Consider the following 15,792-nt stretch of genomic DNA (forward strand, 5'->3'; position numbering starts at 1 on the left):
CAACCTGCCAAGACTGAATCAGGAAGAAATAGAAAATATGAACAGACCAATCACAAGCACTGAAATTGAAACTGTGATTAAAAATCTTCCAACAAACAAAAGCCCAGGACCAGATGGCTTCACAGGCGAATTCTATCAAACATTTAGAGAAGAGCTAACACCTATCCTTCTCAAACTCTTCCAAAATATAGCAGAGGGAGGAGCAATCCCAAAGTCATTCTACGAGGCCACCATCACCTTGATACCAAAACCAGGCAAGGATGTCACAAAGAAAGAAAACTACAGGCCAATATCACTGACGAACATAGATGCAAAAATCCTCAACAAAATACTAGCAAACAGAATCCAACAGCACATTAAAAGGATCATACACCACGATCAAGTGTGATTTATTCCAGGAATGCAAGGATTCTTCAATATATGCAAATCAATCAACGTGATACACCATATTAACAAATTGAAGGAGAAAAACCATATGATCATGTCAATAGATGCAGAGAAAGCTTTTGACAAAATTCAACACCCATTTATGATAAAAACCCTGCAGAAAGTAGGCATAGAGGGAACTTTCCTCAACATAATAAAGGCCATATATGACAAACACACAGCCAACTTCATCCTCAACGGTGAAAAACTGAAACCATTTCCACTAAGATCAGGAACAAGACAAGGCTGCCCACTCTCACCACTCTTATTCAACTTAGTTTTGGAAGTTTTAGCCACAGCAATCAGAGAAGAAAAGGAAATAAAAGGAATCCAAATGGGAAAAGAAGAAGTAAAGCTGTCACTGTTTGCAGATGACATGATACTATACATAGAGAATCCTAAAGATGCTACCAGAAAAACTGCTAAAGCTAATCAATGAATTTGGTAAAGTAGCAGGATACAAAATTAATGCACAGAAATCTCTGGCATTCCTGTAAACTAATGATGAAAAATCTGAAAGTGAAATCAAGAAAACACTCCCATTTACCATTGCAACAAAAAGAATAAAATATCTAGGAATAAACCTACCTAAGGAGACAAAAGACATGTATGCAGAAAATTATAAGACACTGATGAAAGAAATTAAAGATGATACAAATAGATGGAGAGATATACTATGTTCTTGGATTGGAATAATCAATATTGTGAAAATGACTCTACTACCCAAAGCAATCTACAGATTCAATGTAATCCCTATCAAACTACCACTGGCATTTTTCACAGAACTAGAACAAAAAATTTCACAATTTGTATGGAAACACAAAAGACCCTGAATAGCCAAAGCAATCTTGTGAAAGACAAACGGAGATGGAGGAATCAGGCTCCCTGACTTCAGACTATACTACAAAGCTGCAGTAATCAAGACAGTGTGGTACTGGCATAAAAACAGAAAGATAGATCAATGGAACAGGATAGAAAGCCCAGTGATAAACCCACGCACATATGGTCACCTTATCTTTGATAAAGGAGGCAGGAATGTACAGTGGAGAAAGGACAGCCTCTTCAATAAGTGGTGCTGGGAAAACTGGACAGGGACATGTAAAAGTATGAGATTAGATCATTCCCTAACACCATACCCAAAATAAGCTCAAAATGGATTAAAGACCTGAATGTAAGGCCAGAAACTATCAAACTCTTAGAGGAAAACATAGGCAGAACACTCTATGACATAAATCACAGCAGAATCCTTTTTGACCCACCTCCTTGAGAAATGGAAATAAAAACAAAGATAAACAAATGGGACCTAATGAAACTTCAAAGCTTTTGCACAGCAAAGGAAACCATAAACAAGACCAAAAGACAACTCTCAGAATGGGAGAAAATATTTGCAAATGAAGCAACTGACAAAGGATTAACCTCCAAAATTTATAAGAAGCACATGCAGCTCAATAGCGAAAAAACAAACAACCCAATCCAAAAATGGGCAGAAGACCTAAATAGGCATTTCTCCAAAGAAGATATACAGACTGCCAACAAACACATGAAAGAATGCTCAACATCATTAATCATTAGAGAAATGTAAGTCAAAACTACAATGAGATATCATCTCACACCAGTCAGAATGGCCATCATCAAGAAATCTAGAAACAATAAATGCTGGAGAGGGTGTGGAGAAAAGGGAACACTCTTGCACTGCTGGTGGGAATGTGAATTGGTACAGCCACTATGGAGAACAGTATGGAGGTTCCTTAAAAAAGTACAAGTAGAACTACCATATGACCCAACAATCCCACTACTGGGCATATACACTGAGAAAACCATAATTCAAAATGAGTAATGTACCAAAATATTCATTGCAGCTGTATTTACATTAGCCCGGAGATGGAAACAAGTTAAGTGTCCATCATCGGATGAATGGATAAAGAAGATGTGGCACATATATACAATGGAATATTACTCAGCCATAAAAAGAAACGAAACTGAGCTATTTGTAATGAGGTGGATAGACCTAGAGTCTGTCATACAGAGTTAAGTCAAAAAGAGAAAGACAAATACCATATGCTAACACATATATATGGAATTTAAGAAACAAAAGGAAAAAAATGACATGAAGAACCTAGGGTTAAGACAGGAATAAAGACACAGACCTACTAGAAAATGGACTTGAGGATATGGGGAGGGGGAAGGGTAAGCTGTGACAAAGCAAAAGAGAGGCATGGTCATATATACACTACCAAACGTAAAATAGATAGCTAGTGGGAAGCAGCCACATAACACAGGGAGATAAACTCGGTGGTTTGTGACCACCTAGAGTGGTGGTATAGGGAGGGTGGGAGGGAGGGACACGCAAGAGGGAAGAGATATGGGCATATATGTATATGTATAACTGATTTACTTTGTTATAAAGCAGAAACTAACACACAATTGTAAAGCAATTACACTCCAATAAAGATGTTAAAAAAAAATTCTTCTTGATGTGTTTATTCCATTTCTCATCCCCCAGTCCTTACTCTCAGACCCTTTTGCAGAGTGCCTTCCGACCACATTCTAGACGGATGTCCTGTTGTGTAAGCAATTCTCCTCAACATTAATATTACTCAAAACAGCTTTAACATCATCACTCCTGCTGCCTTTGATGGTTGAGACATTGGGCTCCATTTCCAGGCTAATTCAAAGAAATCTGAGACAATACAAGACATCTATCATTACTCAAGGGCACTGACTTAAAGATAGCTGCTGCATTCTAGGCTCCCCATTTTTTCCTTTTTTCTTGGGGATGTGCTTTTCTCTTTTCAGCATCATAATCAATAGTTCACCTCTCCTTTGTAATGGATCATATGAGGCACCACTATGCTACACTGTCACCTGATATTTAGTTTGGATGTATTCTCCTGGATGGAAACAATTTTCTCTCTCTTCCATGCTTGGAATATTGAAAGGGCCTAAGCAAAATTGTCCAATTAGGTGTCAAGTCACAGTCTTGCTATAGGACTAAGAAAAGAGAACACAGCCTCTGCTGCTCCCAACTCACCACAGACCAATGAAAAGCAAACTCAGTGTCCACTTGTCTTATAACAAAAGCCCATTTATTATTGAGAAAACAGACACACACAAGATTAGATCAAAGGCCCACTACTTTTCATTCATGAGGTACTATCCCTGATGAGCAACTGTAGACTTTTTTAATGACTAAAAAAGATTTTAAATACTCCCAGTTCAACAACAAGAAAGTTTCAGGAGAAATCTCATCTGAGTTTTGCTGCCCCGGGAGATGAGCTGGTTTATAGCTGTTTTATTAAAGAACTTTGAAATACAAAATGCCCCTGAGGGGTAAGAAAGGAAAGAAGAAAAACACTGTCCTTTAGGGAGACTGAGCACTGTAACATCCCTGTCCTCGCTAGGCTCCTGGGGATAGTCATCCCTCACGTGTTCACCGCCAGATACAGAGTCATAAAGGAGCAGGTAGGCTAAGCATCCACCCAACTTCTCCAGGATTCCACCACCTGGTGACCTTGTATAAATGTCAATTTCCTTGGGCTTCATTTGTCTCATCTGATACACAGGAGCTGGATCTCAGAATATCCAAGAGCTGTTTTAGATTTGAAATTTTATGACCCTTAGATGGAAGAGAGAATGGGAATACCATAACTTTAGATGTAAGAGAGAGCAAGAGAGAGAGGAAGAAATTAGGGAGTGAGGAGACAGAAAACAGAAAACCAAAAGAGCAGTATAACAAGAAACAGAAGGGTAGACAAAGTGGGGAGGTAAGGACAAAACAAAGATGAGGTCAAAACAACTTTAGTTCTAGTAAACACTAAGGATAATGATGGTTTCTATTTATTCAGCACCTACCATGCTGTATATACATTTTCTCTAATATCCACAACTTTCTGAGGTTGTATTAATATATCCATCTTACAGATGAGGAAACTGAGGTTCAGAGAGGTTTAGAAACTGCTCTAAGTTCACACTGCTAATAATTAATTAGACCGTGATTGAACCCAAGAACCCAAGCCCACCTTCCCACTATATTATACTGCCTCCTAAACCATTGTCCTAATTGTTTAGCAACAGATCCAGCGCTCACTTCTGCTTTACTTTATAAAGTGTAGTTCAAGTAGAGGATCCATGAAGAATCCAAGAAGGCAGCATCTTCAAACAACAGCAGTTTTGAATGTGCCTCTGATAGAGAAAGGAGGGATCAAGGTGAACATGCTCTAAATCATTGACAAGATGTATCACATTGTAGGGTGAATCCTACTATAGGGAGATGGTGTAGCAAAGAGAGGTACAAGCACTTGCTTAGAAATCAGGAAAGCAGGGTCTAGATTCTTGCCACAAATTTCTTAAATGGCTGTGCATGAGCCCGACCTGCCCTACCTCCTTCCAAGTACTGCAGAATACCTGGGTGCACCTGTGTTGTTAGGTAAAAGGTGTGGGATACAAGCAAGGGTTGTAAGTGAGGGGAGTGGGGAGATCAGAGCTCTTTCAGCAGAGTACACCAAGGTCCTACAAACTGCAGACATTTATTCATTGCTTTAGGAAAGTCAGGCAGAGCTTTAAGAAAATTCATGATTAAAAAAAAAAAAAACTTCAGTGAAGACAAACTAGTATGTGGGTGGGATTGCTAAAGTCTTTTCCATTTTGTGCAAGACTCAAGCCTGACTCCTGTTAAATAGAAAGCTCCTGAGTACATTTGAAAGATGGTTAGATTTACAAAAGTTCCATTTGTCCACACCCTTTCACACAGCCTTGCATTAACAAAGAAGAGTTACACGGGTATGAGTCCATGTGATATGGGAAAATGTGTAAAAGAAGAAGCAAGGCAAATGAATTTGTGCAGGCCAGGAGGCTAAGACCCAGAAAGAAAGCAGATGAGACTAAAACTGAATGCTGCAGCAGGAAAAAGAATTTAGTATGAATGGCAGCCATGAACCACCACTGGCCCCAACTCTGGTCTCCCCATCACCACGTTCCTATGGGTTCTGACTTCTCCTTATCTTCCATTCCCTTTATATTAGGAAGTACAGGAAAAGTTCAGAGGAATTTCATCTACCCGGGAACATTTTAGAGTTGATAGATTTCTTTTTTACCCTATATGCAAGGTTGGAACTAAATATCTTTCTTATTCACTGTTCCTGGATAAAGTGGCTTTTAAAAGTTATTCATATTGTCATTTCCACTTGTGCCTTCACTCACACACACAATAAAAATGAAACTGAGAACGACTGATGCTCCTCTTTTTAATGATGAATGTCACCAATTTTTATATCCTTTGGAGAAGTTTTTTCATATTCGTTTTCTTTACCTAACTTAGTTTTTCCCCTTCTTCCATCCAATCTTTTATTTCTTTCCCTTGCATTATCTGAAACTTCTATAGAGACCTAAAAGGACAAGGGCTGCTCCCTGGTCCTCACCATTACCCATGAGCCAACGCAAGCGGCAGTTCCCAACATTATGAAAATGGAAGCACCTCATTCCATTTAACTAAACATCAGCACAACCATCAGAGATTCTTTTTCGAGGACAGGCCAAAGGCAAGCAAGTTGCACTTGAACAAATAACTTCACCTAGAGAGGAAATGGCATCCATAATGACTGATGTTAAACCAAAAAGTATGTTAGGAGAGATGGTGCTAGAGGGCTTGCTGAGTAATGCAGAGATCACCACGTGGTCATTCATTCATTCAATAAACAATTATAAAACACTGACTGTGTACCAGGCCCTGGGCTAGGAAATTAGAGTTCAAGGGAAATAACCCACAGTCCCCAGACTGGAGGAGGTCAGAGTCTAGGTGGTGGGAGGCCAAAATCCAGGTGAAAAATAAATGAAAATGTAAAGTCTTCTCTTCCTCCCTCTGGAGGCCAAAATCCAGGTGAAAAATAAATGAAAATGTAAAGTCTTCTCTTCCTCCCTCTGCTTCTTGAGTTTGCAGAGACAAATGTCCCTAGGATTGCCCTGGGAGCCTTCAAAAAAGGATCAAAACTCACTCAACAAAAAAAGTTTCCTGGAGTCCAGTTTCCTGCATGTTCCATGTCAGGCTCAATCTAACCCAAACAAATATCATTTTTAGGTAGGGCATATTGGTACAACAGAGAGCCATCTGGTAATGGTTTGTTCATCTAAAAAATATATAGTATGCACCTACTATGTACTAGACACAGTGCTAGGTGCTGGGTGAAGGATACAAAGATGAATTAATCAGGGCTTCATTCCTCAAGCCACTTAACAACTGATCAAGAAGTAACAGATGGCAATCCAAGGCCCTGTGTTTGTTACTTTGCACATAAATTTATTCATTTGTGCCAAAACACCTATTTCACTCATACTGTGCACATCGTGTATGTGAAACTAAATGATGCCCAGGCTTCTCCTTGAAGAGCTCAAAGAAATATGATAAGCAGTCCATGGGATGTATACAAAAGGCACTGGGCTAGGAAATTAGAGTTCATGACATGGGGAAGGAGGATAGTTCAGGGGAGCCTTTACAAGGGAGTTGACATTAGGGTTGAGGTTTGAAGGATGAGTAAAAATTAACCAGGAAGAGAATGCAAAAAGGACATTCAAGAGAGAGGAAGCAACAAGTGTAAAGATATGGAGCTGTGAGAGAGTAGGGTGAATTCCATAAGGGGGAACATCTTCAGTTCTCTGAAGAAGAGGCAGGAAATGATGCTGAAAAGGTGTCTGACTACATAACCAACTCTGTCCTATACCAAAGAATGGGATCAAAGTCACCAAGGATCCTCTTTGGTACTCTTCTGTAAACATTAGTCTCACTAAAGTGAGACTAGAGTCCATGCCTTTATTGAAAGTGTTGGTATATGAAAGTATTGGTTAGGCATGGCATGTAAGCATAGTTGTAGGAATGGAAACACATCATCATTTGCTGCAGACATTAAGGACTTCTATGAAGGTAAGAGAGTTTCTTGAAAGCAAGCAGTGATTACAGTCAATAAGAGATGTGCTCCAGAGCCTCTGCCTGGTCTTTAGGCTGTGACCTGTCTTCAAGGACCGCGAATTCAGTTGTCTCAGTTCACCCAACCATCTGACAGTGAAACAGCTGTTTAGATTAAGGAGCCTAGTGATAACTTTCCAAGTGCCTCAAGGACATGGCTTATGACCTGGCCACGTGCCACGGCACCTGTCATGACAGGTTTCGAGACAAGAAGGGCTAGAGTGTGTGGGAGCCAGGCGGGGAGGGGATGTGCCAGGGGACAAGTGAACATTACAGACTTCATCAGGGAAGGAAGGAAGAGGTCCAGCTGCTGAAACCAGAGAGGTCTAGACAGATCCCCAGCAGCCTGCCTTGGGAACTGGGAACATTTTTGTTGCTTGTGTGATGCAGAGGCTGGGGAGAACCGAGGTTGTACGGGGACTCGGGGACTCATAAGAAAGGAAAACAGAGAGAAGTAGACCAAGGCTCAGTTTCTGAATAAGAGATAGGAGATGGTTCACAGGCAACATAGTGAGACTCAGGTCACGGCAGGACTGGGCATGACTTCAATGAGACTGGTTTATTGTCAAAAATAATAAAACTGAAAAGGACATGCAGAACTACAGAGCTGAGGGACAACAGTGATCCCAGGTTCTGGGGTCAAGGGGCTTTGGCTTCAGGAGCCAGTGGCCTAAGGAGCTGGAGACAAGGGACCCACAAGAGCTGTACCTCACACAAGGCTAAAAAGTAAGAGGAGCTGCACTGTCTGATTCAGACATAGCTTTCGGTTGTTTGCATTTCCAGTTCCCCCATCAGTGCCACTTTCTGTAGAGCTGCTTTTTCCCTGGAGGTGAATGTGTGAATAGATTGTTGTTTCTTCCTCCCACCTTCAACTTTAGCCAAGTTTGCAAATAGCTAAATCTAAAAACATGCTCCATACTGGTGCACTGTGTGTGTGTGTGTGTGTACACGTGCACGTGCAAGCTCACGTGCGCCTATCTGGAACTAGGTCTAGGTCGCTACAATATCCCAAGGCAATGTGAGCATAAAAATTGCTACCATTTATCAAGCACTTACTATGGACACAGTGAAGAACTCTTGAATCCCTAATCCCTATAATGCCAGAGGATAGGATTTCATTTATTCCTTTACAAGGCTAATGCTGAGCCTCTCCAGTGCTCCCCAGAACTCAGTTTATGATAGAAAATAATATAATACATGAATATAATACCATCACACCTAGGCAAGGTCTAGAAAAGTAATGTCTACACTTAGACAACTAGCCGGACCACTCTTCCTGAAATGGCTAAGTCAGCCAACCAACTGACCTGACTGATTTTGTCCAGTGAACTGACTGACTGATTGACTGGCTTGGTGGAATAACACAGTTACTTCAGCATCATGTTGCCACAGCTTTGCAATGTGTCTCTGCTGATGAAATGAAGTGAAAGGCGATGAAATTACTACAGATATTTCCCATTTCAAAGATGTTAGCCTGGATTGTTAAAACCTCAGGAACTTTTGCCATAAGCCAAACTGTATGACGTAGAATGAAAAAGGGACCCCATGGACAGATCCCTAGACTGGGTTTGCTTTTGTGCCTGGTTTTGCTTTCTTTTTTGGTTTTTTGGTTTTGGTTTTGCTTTTTTTTGTCCCTGGGTTTGCTTTTGTCCACCTAAATCTCAACTCTGGCTACTCATTAGAATCATCTACAAAGCTTTAAAAACGATTCATGGAGGAAGGTCCCCAAGACACTGATTAAACTGGTCTGGATGGGAACCTGGACAAGCGTACATATTTTTAAAACTTCCCAGGTGATGATAACAAATAGCCATGATTGAGAATCCTGGCTTTTAGTGATATGGTCCCTCTGGGCCTCAGTTTCCTGTTTATTTAACAAGAATTTTGGACCAGGTGATACCTAGGGCCCTGTACAATTCTAAGATTCCTTGCTAATTTTGATCCCATCCCCAGCTGACAGGCAGCTCTGAAAAGACCACTTTCTCTTTGGATAATTCAATTCCCAAATACTGCCAAGATGGTTGACCTACCACAGTGGGCTGGCATGTAGGTTAATGAGATCGTATTTGCCAAGTGTTTAGAGCTCTGGGGAAGGAATCTCTAATACATGCAGCTAAAGAATGATTACAGCAACATTAATGCATTTTTTTTTTTTAAGAATAGTAAACCACAGTTCACAAACTCGCATATGCCATAATTAGACTATCTTGCCTGGATGGAGAGTGGCAGAGCGGAAAGTAGATAAAAGAAGGTCTGCTCTTGTTAAGACTAGATGCCAGGTCAAGGCTTCATGAGACATGTCTATGCAATCACAATTGATATGGACTGGACTTTAATCTATGCAAAGTCCTCTCATCCCCAAGCACACCTCCGGTAGACTTGTGACCCATGTCTTTGTGGATCTACTTCCATGTAATAGGGACAGACGATTAATCTCTGGGCCTTTTCCAAGAATAAATAATCATCAGTGGGACTCTATTTCTAAGATGTTACTTCCTGTGTTGTTTTTGACACATTAAAATTAGAAGAGGTGAAATAACCTTCTTTAAGAACTGATTCATTTGACCTGCCCATGCATACGCTATAGCAACAGAAGCAGATTGCAAAGACTCTAGAGACTGAGAGATGCGAATTTGTGTCTGGCTCTCCCTTTTACAAACTCCATGACTTCTGGAAAGTCTCTTACTTTCTTCTATTTTATTTTCTTCTATTAGATAACACATGAAAAGCACCTAGCAAAATGCCTAGCATAGTTCAATAAATATTTAGTTTCCAATCTTTGTATCATACATGGGAAACCACTGGTAGATAGTATCAGGGATTTACGAGTAACAGTCACTCTGCCCAGATGGCACTGAAGGCCTCTGGTAAGCCAGATCTTTTGTTTTTCATGGCCCATCTGCAATTTAATTCATTCATCCACTGACTTACATTCATCCAGTTTCTACGTTTTGTCTAATATAGACCCAGAGACAGACTCTGTCATTAATGATCAATTAATAATTGAAAGTCTAGGGAACTTGAAACACTCCATTTTAGAGTTCTTTCCAAACAATTGGGGTGCACCAAGTGATCTGAAAATTTGTATTACTGTTTTATTTATGAATCAGTAATTCTTATCATAACATGAACTGATGAAATAAAAATTAACTTGGAATCTTGAAGAAGGCTGGATTCATGTATAGGTTTAAGCATTTCAACAAAAACACCAATAGGTTTTATTTGGAACTTGGAAAAATTATTCTAAAACTCCTCTGTTACAACAAATAGTTTAAAATGGTTTTCAGCTTTTTTGAAAAAGAAAATTAAAAAGTGTGATGCTGACAACAAAAAGAGACCAGCAGAACTGAATGGAGACTCAGGAACAGACCCAAGTCTATGCAAGAATTTAATACATGATAAAAAGAGTATCTCAGTTTAGTTGGGAGGGCAGGATTAGTCAATAAATATTGCTGGGGCCATTGGTTAACTATTTGGGAAAAAGTTCATTTGGCATCTCAATCCAAATCATTCACCACATTAAAAGGTAGATAGAATGAAATATGTTTTAAAAAAATCCGTAACACAACTCAATGGAAATACAAAGTAGTATCTCATGCATCTCTAGAAAAGACTTTCTAAGTTTAAAAGCAATTTAAAAATTAAAAGAAAAAGGAAGAAAATTTGACAACATGAAATTTTAAAACTGCATAAAAATTATGTAAAAGGCTTTTGAACTGGGAAAATTTACAACAAACAATGGTTACTCCTGATACCATCCAAATAATTTAGAAAAACACTGAGGGGCTTCCCTGGTGGCGCAGTGGTTGAGAGTCTGTCTGCCGATGCAGGGGACACGGGTTCGTGCCCGGGTCTGAGAAGATCCCACATGCCGCGGAGCGGCTGGATCCGTGAGCCATGGCCGTTGAGCCTGCGCGTCCGGAGCCTGTGCTCCGCAACGGGAGAGGCCACAACAGTGAGAGGCCCGCGTACCGCAAAAAAAAAACAAAAACAAAAACAAAAAAACAAAAAAAAAACCCACTGAGACTAGTAGGTTAAAAGTCTGTGGACATTAACAAAAAATACACACACACTTAGGGGCAGCACAGGAATAAAGATGCAGACATAGAGAATGGACTTGAGGACACGGGGAGGGTGAAGAATAAGCTGGGACAAGTGAGAGAGTGGCATGGACATACATACACTACCAAACGTAAAATAGATAGCTATTGGGAAGCAGCCGCACAGCACAGGGAGATCAACTCGGTGCTTTGTGTCCACCTAGTGGGTGGGATAGGGAGGGTGGGAGGGAGACGCAAGAGGGAGGGGATATGGGGATATACGTATACGTATAGCTGATTCACTTTGTTATACAGCAGAAGCTAACACACCATTGTAAAGCAATTATACTCCAATAAAGATGTTTTAAAAAAAAAAAAGTTAGCCAACCCAATTAGGTAATAGAATCAGCAGCAGCAGTAATAGCAGCTACAGCCATAAAAGTGCCAGATAATTTAAACTGAGGACAAGGCAGAATCTGGATATTCTTTAACACAGGGGATTATTTTAAAGAGACCATTTGCCAGAAAATGACAAAATCATTGGGAATATCAGAGGTTGGTAAAAGAGCCTTGCTACCACGTGAAGTTCTAGGACCGAGTCCATGGACTCTCCTGAACAGTGGTTTACAAGCCACTTAATACTGGTTTGTAGATTTCAAAAAGCCTAAAAATCTCTGTTTACTGTGTATACAAAACCTTTGTCCTAACTTGACCAAATGTTCTCAGAGAACCTATTTGTATTACAGTGAACTGGAAGCAGGAAGAGAAAGAGACACTGAGCCACAACTGAAACCTAAACCACAACTGAATAATGTTCCCTAAATAATAGAAATTGCATATGCTGGTGTTGCCTGATTTAACATGATACTGTATGAGGACAAGTTGAGTTAACTGTAACTTATATGAAGCCCAGAAATAAGTCAGTACCCATATAGTCCAGTCCTTGCATGAAATCACATTCAGAGAAGCACAGTTCAGAAACCAAAAGCGTATTAAAAGGAAAACACATCTTTACATGCATCTTTCTAAGAACATAGAGTGAGGTTGAATTTATAACTCACAATAACACTTCTCAAATGCCCATTTCCTCCCCACCCCAAGTCTTTCTCATTCCACAAATGCTCCACAACCTCTCATAGCCAAACTCCACCACGTTGTCTAATCTCTGTCCCTGTGTCTCTTTAAAAATCTCTGCTACTTTCCTTGGTCCTTTCAGATACTCCAATCCTTTTCCCCCCAATTTTCCTGATTCTGCTTCACAAGTCCAGAGTCTGGATGATACAGACTAAACTCTTCAGAGGAGATGGCAGGAAAAGGTAAGGAGGAATGCAGGCTAGAAGCACAAATTAATCAATCATCTACCTATCACGCATTCAATTTTCAGTTATAATTTTAAAGATGAGTCAGAAACTGACAGACCAAATTTGACGTTAATTGCTACTCATGTATTTAGGTACATTTTAGTGCAATTTTCATGGAAGTAGCATTTATGTCTTGTCTTAGTGCTCCAGCAGCCATAGCATCTAGAAGGCCTGACATATAGGAGCTATAAAATAGAGACACACTAGCTGATAAGACAATTAGAGCAGTTTGGAGGCTAGCAAAGAAATTTCCTCAAATAGCACAGCTTTGGGGCTTCTGACCTTGTCTGTTAGTTAATTCCTTGAAGAGTGTCAGTTCCTGCCTTTCCTAGACCCTTACAGATGACGTCTCTAAACGCTCCTACTCATAAACACAAGAAGAGAATGTCTAAATCCTCAGCCCATCAGTGACTGGAAGGCTCCCCTACCCGCCATCATGTTGGCCTGGTCTGTGTACTTAACATCGTGCATACTTTGGGTCTCTTGCTTTATTAATGCTGATCAAGATGAAGTAAATATAGGAAAACTTTGTTCTTGGGTTTCAAACAACATTATTCCATTACCCTGACTTCTCAGAAGCAACTTTTATGTTGTGTTATTCTATTTGTTCTAAAAGATCAAAAACAAAGTTCAACAATACATTAGATTAGCATGTTTCTTGCCTGACCTAAGTCAGCATATGCCCAACTCTAATTCAGTTCATTTAGAATGATTACCCTTGGAAAATCTAAAAGATTTAAAAGAAAGATCTTAGAACAACCATATCAATTAAAATTCTCTTTTGCTTGGAGACCAGGTGATAATGAATAGCATGTATCTCCAAGGGGACGACAATGGGAAGATGCATGTACAAAGAATAACAAATGGTTTATGAGTAATGTAAATTCACAAGAACTGTTCAATTAAGGTTTCTGAATTTTTTAAGAATTCTACTCAGTGTTAAAATCAGTGAATACAGTATTGGTTTTTATATACTGATGGATCCTTGTTAGGAGACAAAAATCGCATAAATTATTTTAGCAGAGAGAATTTAGTATAAAGAATTAAACTCTGGGCTTTCTACTGAGTTATTTGTAGTGAGGTGGATGGACCTAGAGTCTGTCATACAGAGTGAAGTAAGTCAGAAAGAGAAAAACAAATACTGTATGCTAACGCATATATATGGAATCTAAAAAAAAAAAAGGTTCTGAAGAACCTAGGGGCAGGAGAGCAATAAAGACGCAGAGGTAGAGAATGGACTTGAGGACACGGGGAGGGGGAAGGGTAAGCTGGGACGAAGTGAGAGAGTGGCATTGACATATACACTACCAAATGTAAAATAGATAGCTAGTGGGGAGCAGCTGCATTGCACGAGGAGATCAGCTCAGTGCTTTGTGACCAACTAAAGGGGTGGGATAGGGAGGGTGGGAGGGAAACACAAGAGGAGATATGGGGATATATGTGTACATATAGCTGACTCACTTTGTTATACAGCAGAAACTAACACAACATTGTAAAGCAGTTACACTCCAATAAAGATGTTTTTAAAAAAAGAATTAAACTAAGTAAAAGAATGTTTTAACTGAAAAACTAAGAATTCAAAAAAAATTAAAGAACAATAGAGTGTCATGAAACTAACAACCATAGGAAGCAGCTACCACCTCTAGGGTTAGGACAACAAAGGGAAGACGTTGGAACTATTAAAATTAGAACTTTGAACAAGGAGCCCCATGGAGCTGATATTCAGATCTCTGAAGAAAAGATGTTCCTCAGCTGTAGCAGGTGTCTCTGAGTTTGGAGGAGGGACCCCACGGGGCAGGGATTCAGACTTCTCAGAGGGGATGCTTAATGACAGCTGCTGGTGTCCCAGAGGGACACAATGAAACTTAATTCTGCAAAGGTTAGAAAATCTGCAAACTGAATTCAATTGCTTCTATGCGAATTAAGTGCCACTGTCGGAGAGTGATACTGATGAGAACCCAAGCTGACCAGAAGAATGGGAAGAACCTCCTTTCTTCTTTCTCCTCCAGATTTATAGTTCTCACTGATGCCCCCTTTGTCAGAGTCTAACAGTAAGCTAACTGACAAGAAAATCCTACTTGCAGAATCCAGCCCTAACATCACAAAGCAGAGTATAAAGGGTGGATTTGGACCTGAGACACAATCTCAGGCTCAATCTCACAAGCTGTATAACTGATGCAATCTACCCCTTTGGTACTCAGCATCCATTCACACTTATTTACATATATTTGAACTTTCATACAGCAACAAAAAGAACTCCATATTTGCACCTAACATAATGGAACTATCCTTTAGACAAGTGAAGGCATTCTCATTCTCTCCCCAAAACATGGAGACGCAAAGTCCCAACTATCATTGTATCCCTCTCTGAGCTATGTTAATTACACCTCAAATTCAGTCACAGCCATATGTAAATATTCTGTTATCTAAAGATGATGTTGTAAAGTTTACCTCCAACAAAACTTGCATAAGTTTCTAAAGAAAAGGAAAATGTGTATGTGTATGTACACACATACACCAACAAGAAAGAAGATATATAAATAGCTGCTGCAGACCTCATTTCAGCCTTTGTTGATATTTATAACCCCTTTCTTCTACATCCCATTCATGTTTTCTTTGTCCTCAGGCAGGGCCTCAGGTGGTCAGGATTCTCTACCCTACATGCAGACCAAAACTTTATTTCTGAAGACTCTAAATCTCTAGTTGTCCTATCTTTTTTTAGTTTCTGTAGTTTCCTATTAACTTTTGCTCTTGAACAGGAAGTACCAAGAAATCTCCAAAAAATTTCCTGGGTTCCAAACGTATTCCTTTGATGTAGTTTGAATGTTCATGTCCCTCCAAAATTCATACGTTGAAAACCTAATGCCCAAGGTAATGGTATTGGGAAGTGGGGCCTTTGAAAGGTGATTAGGTCATAAGGATGGAGCCCTCACAAATGGGACTAGTGTCTTTATAAAAGAGACCCCAGAGAGATCTTTTTCCCTTCTACCATGTGAGACTACATACAACA

Source organism: Mesoplodon densirostris, chromosome 1, assembly GCF_025265405.1.
Source record: "Mesoplodon densirostris isolate mMesDen1 chromosome 1, mMesDen1 primary haplotype, whole genome shotgun sequence".
Classification (NCBI taxonomy): domain Eukaryota; kingdom Metazoa; phylum Chordata; class Mammalia; order Artiodactyla; family Ziphiidae; genus Mesoplodon; species Mesoplodon densirostris.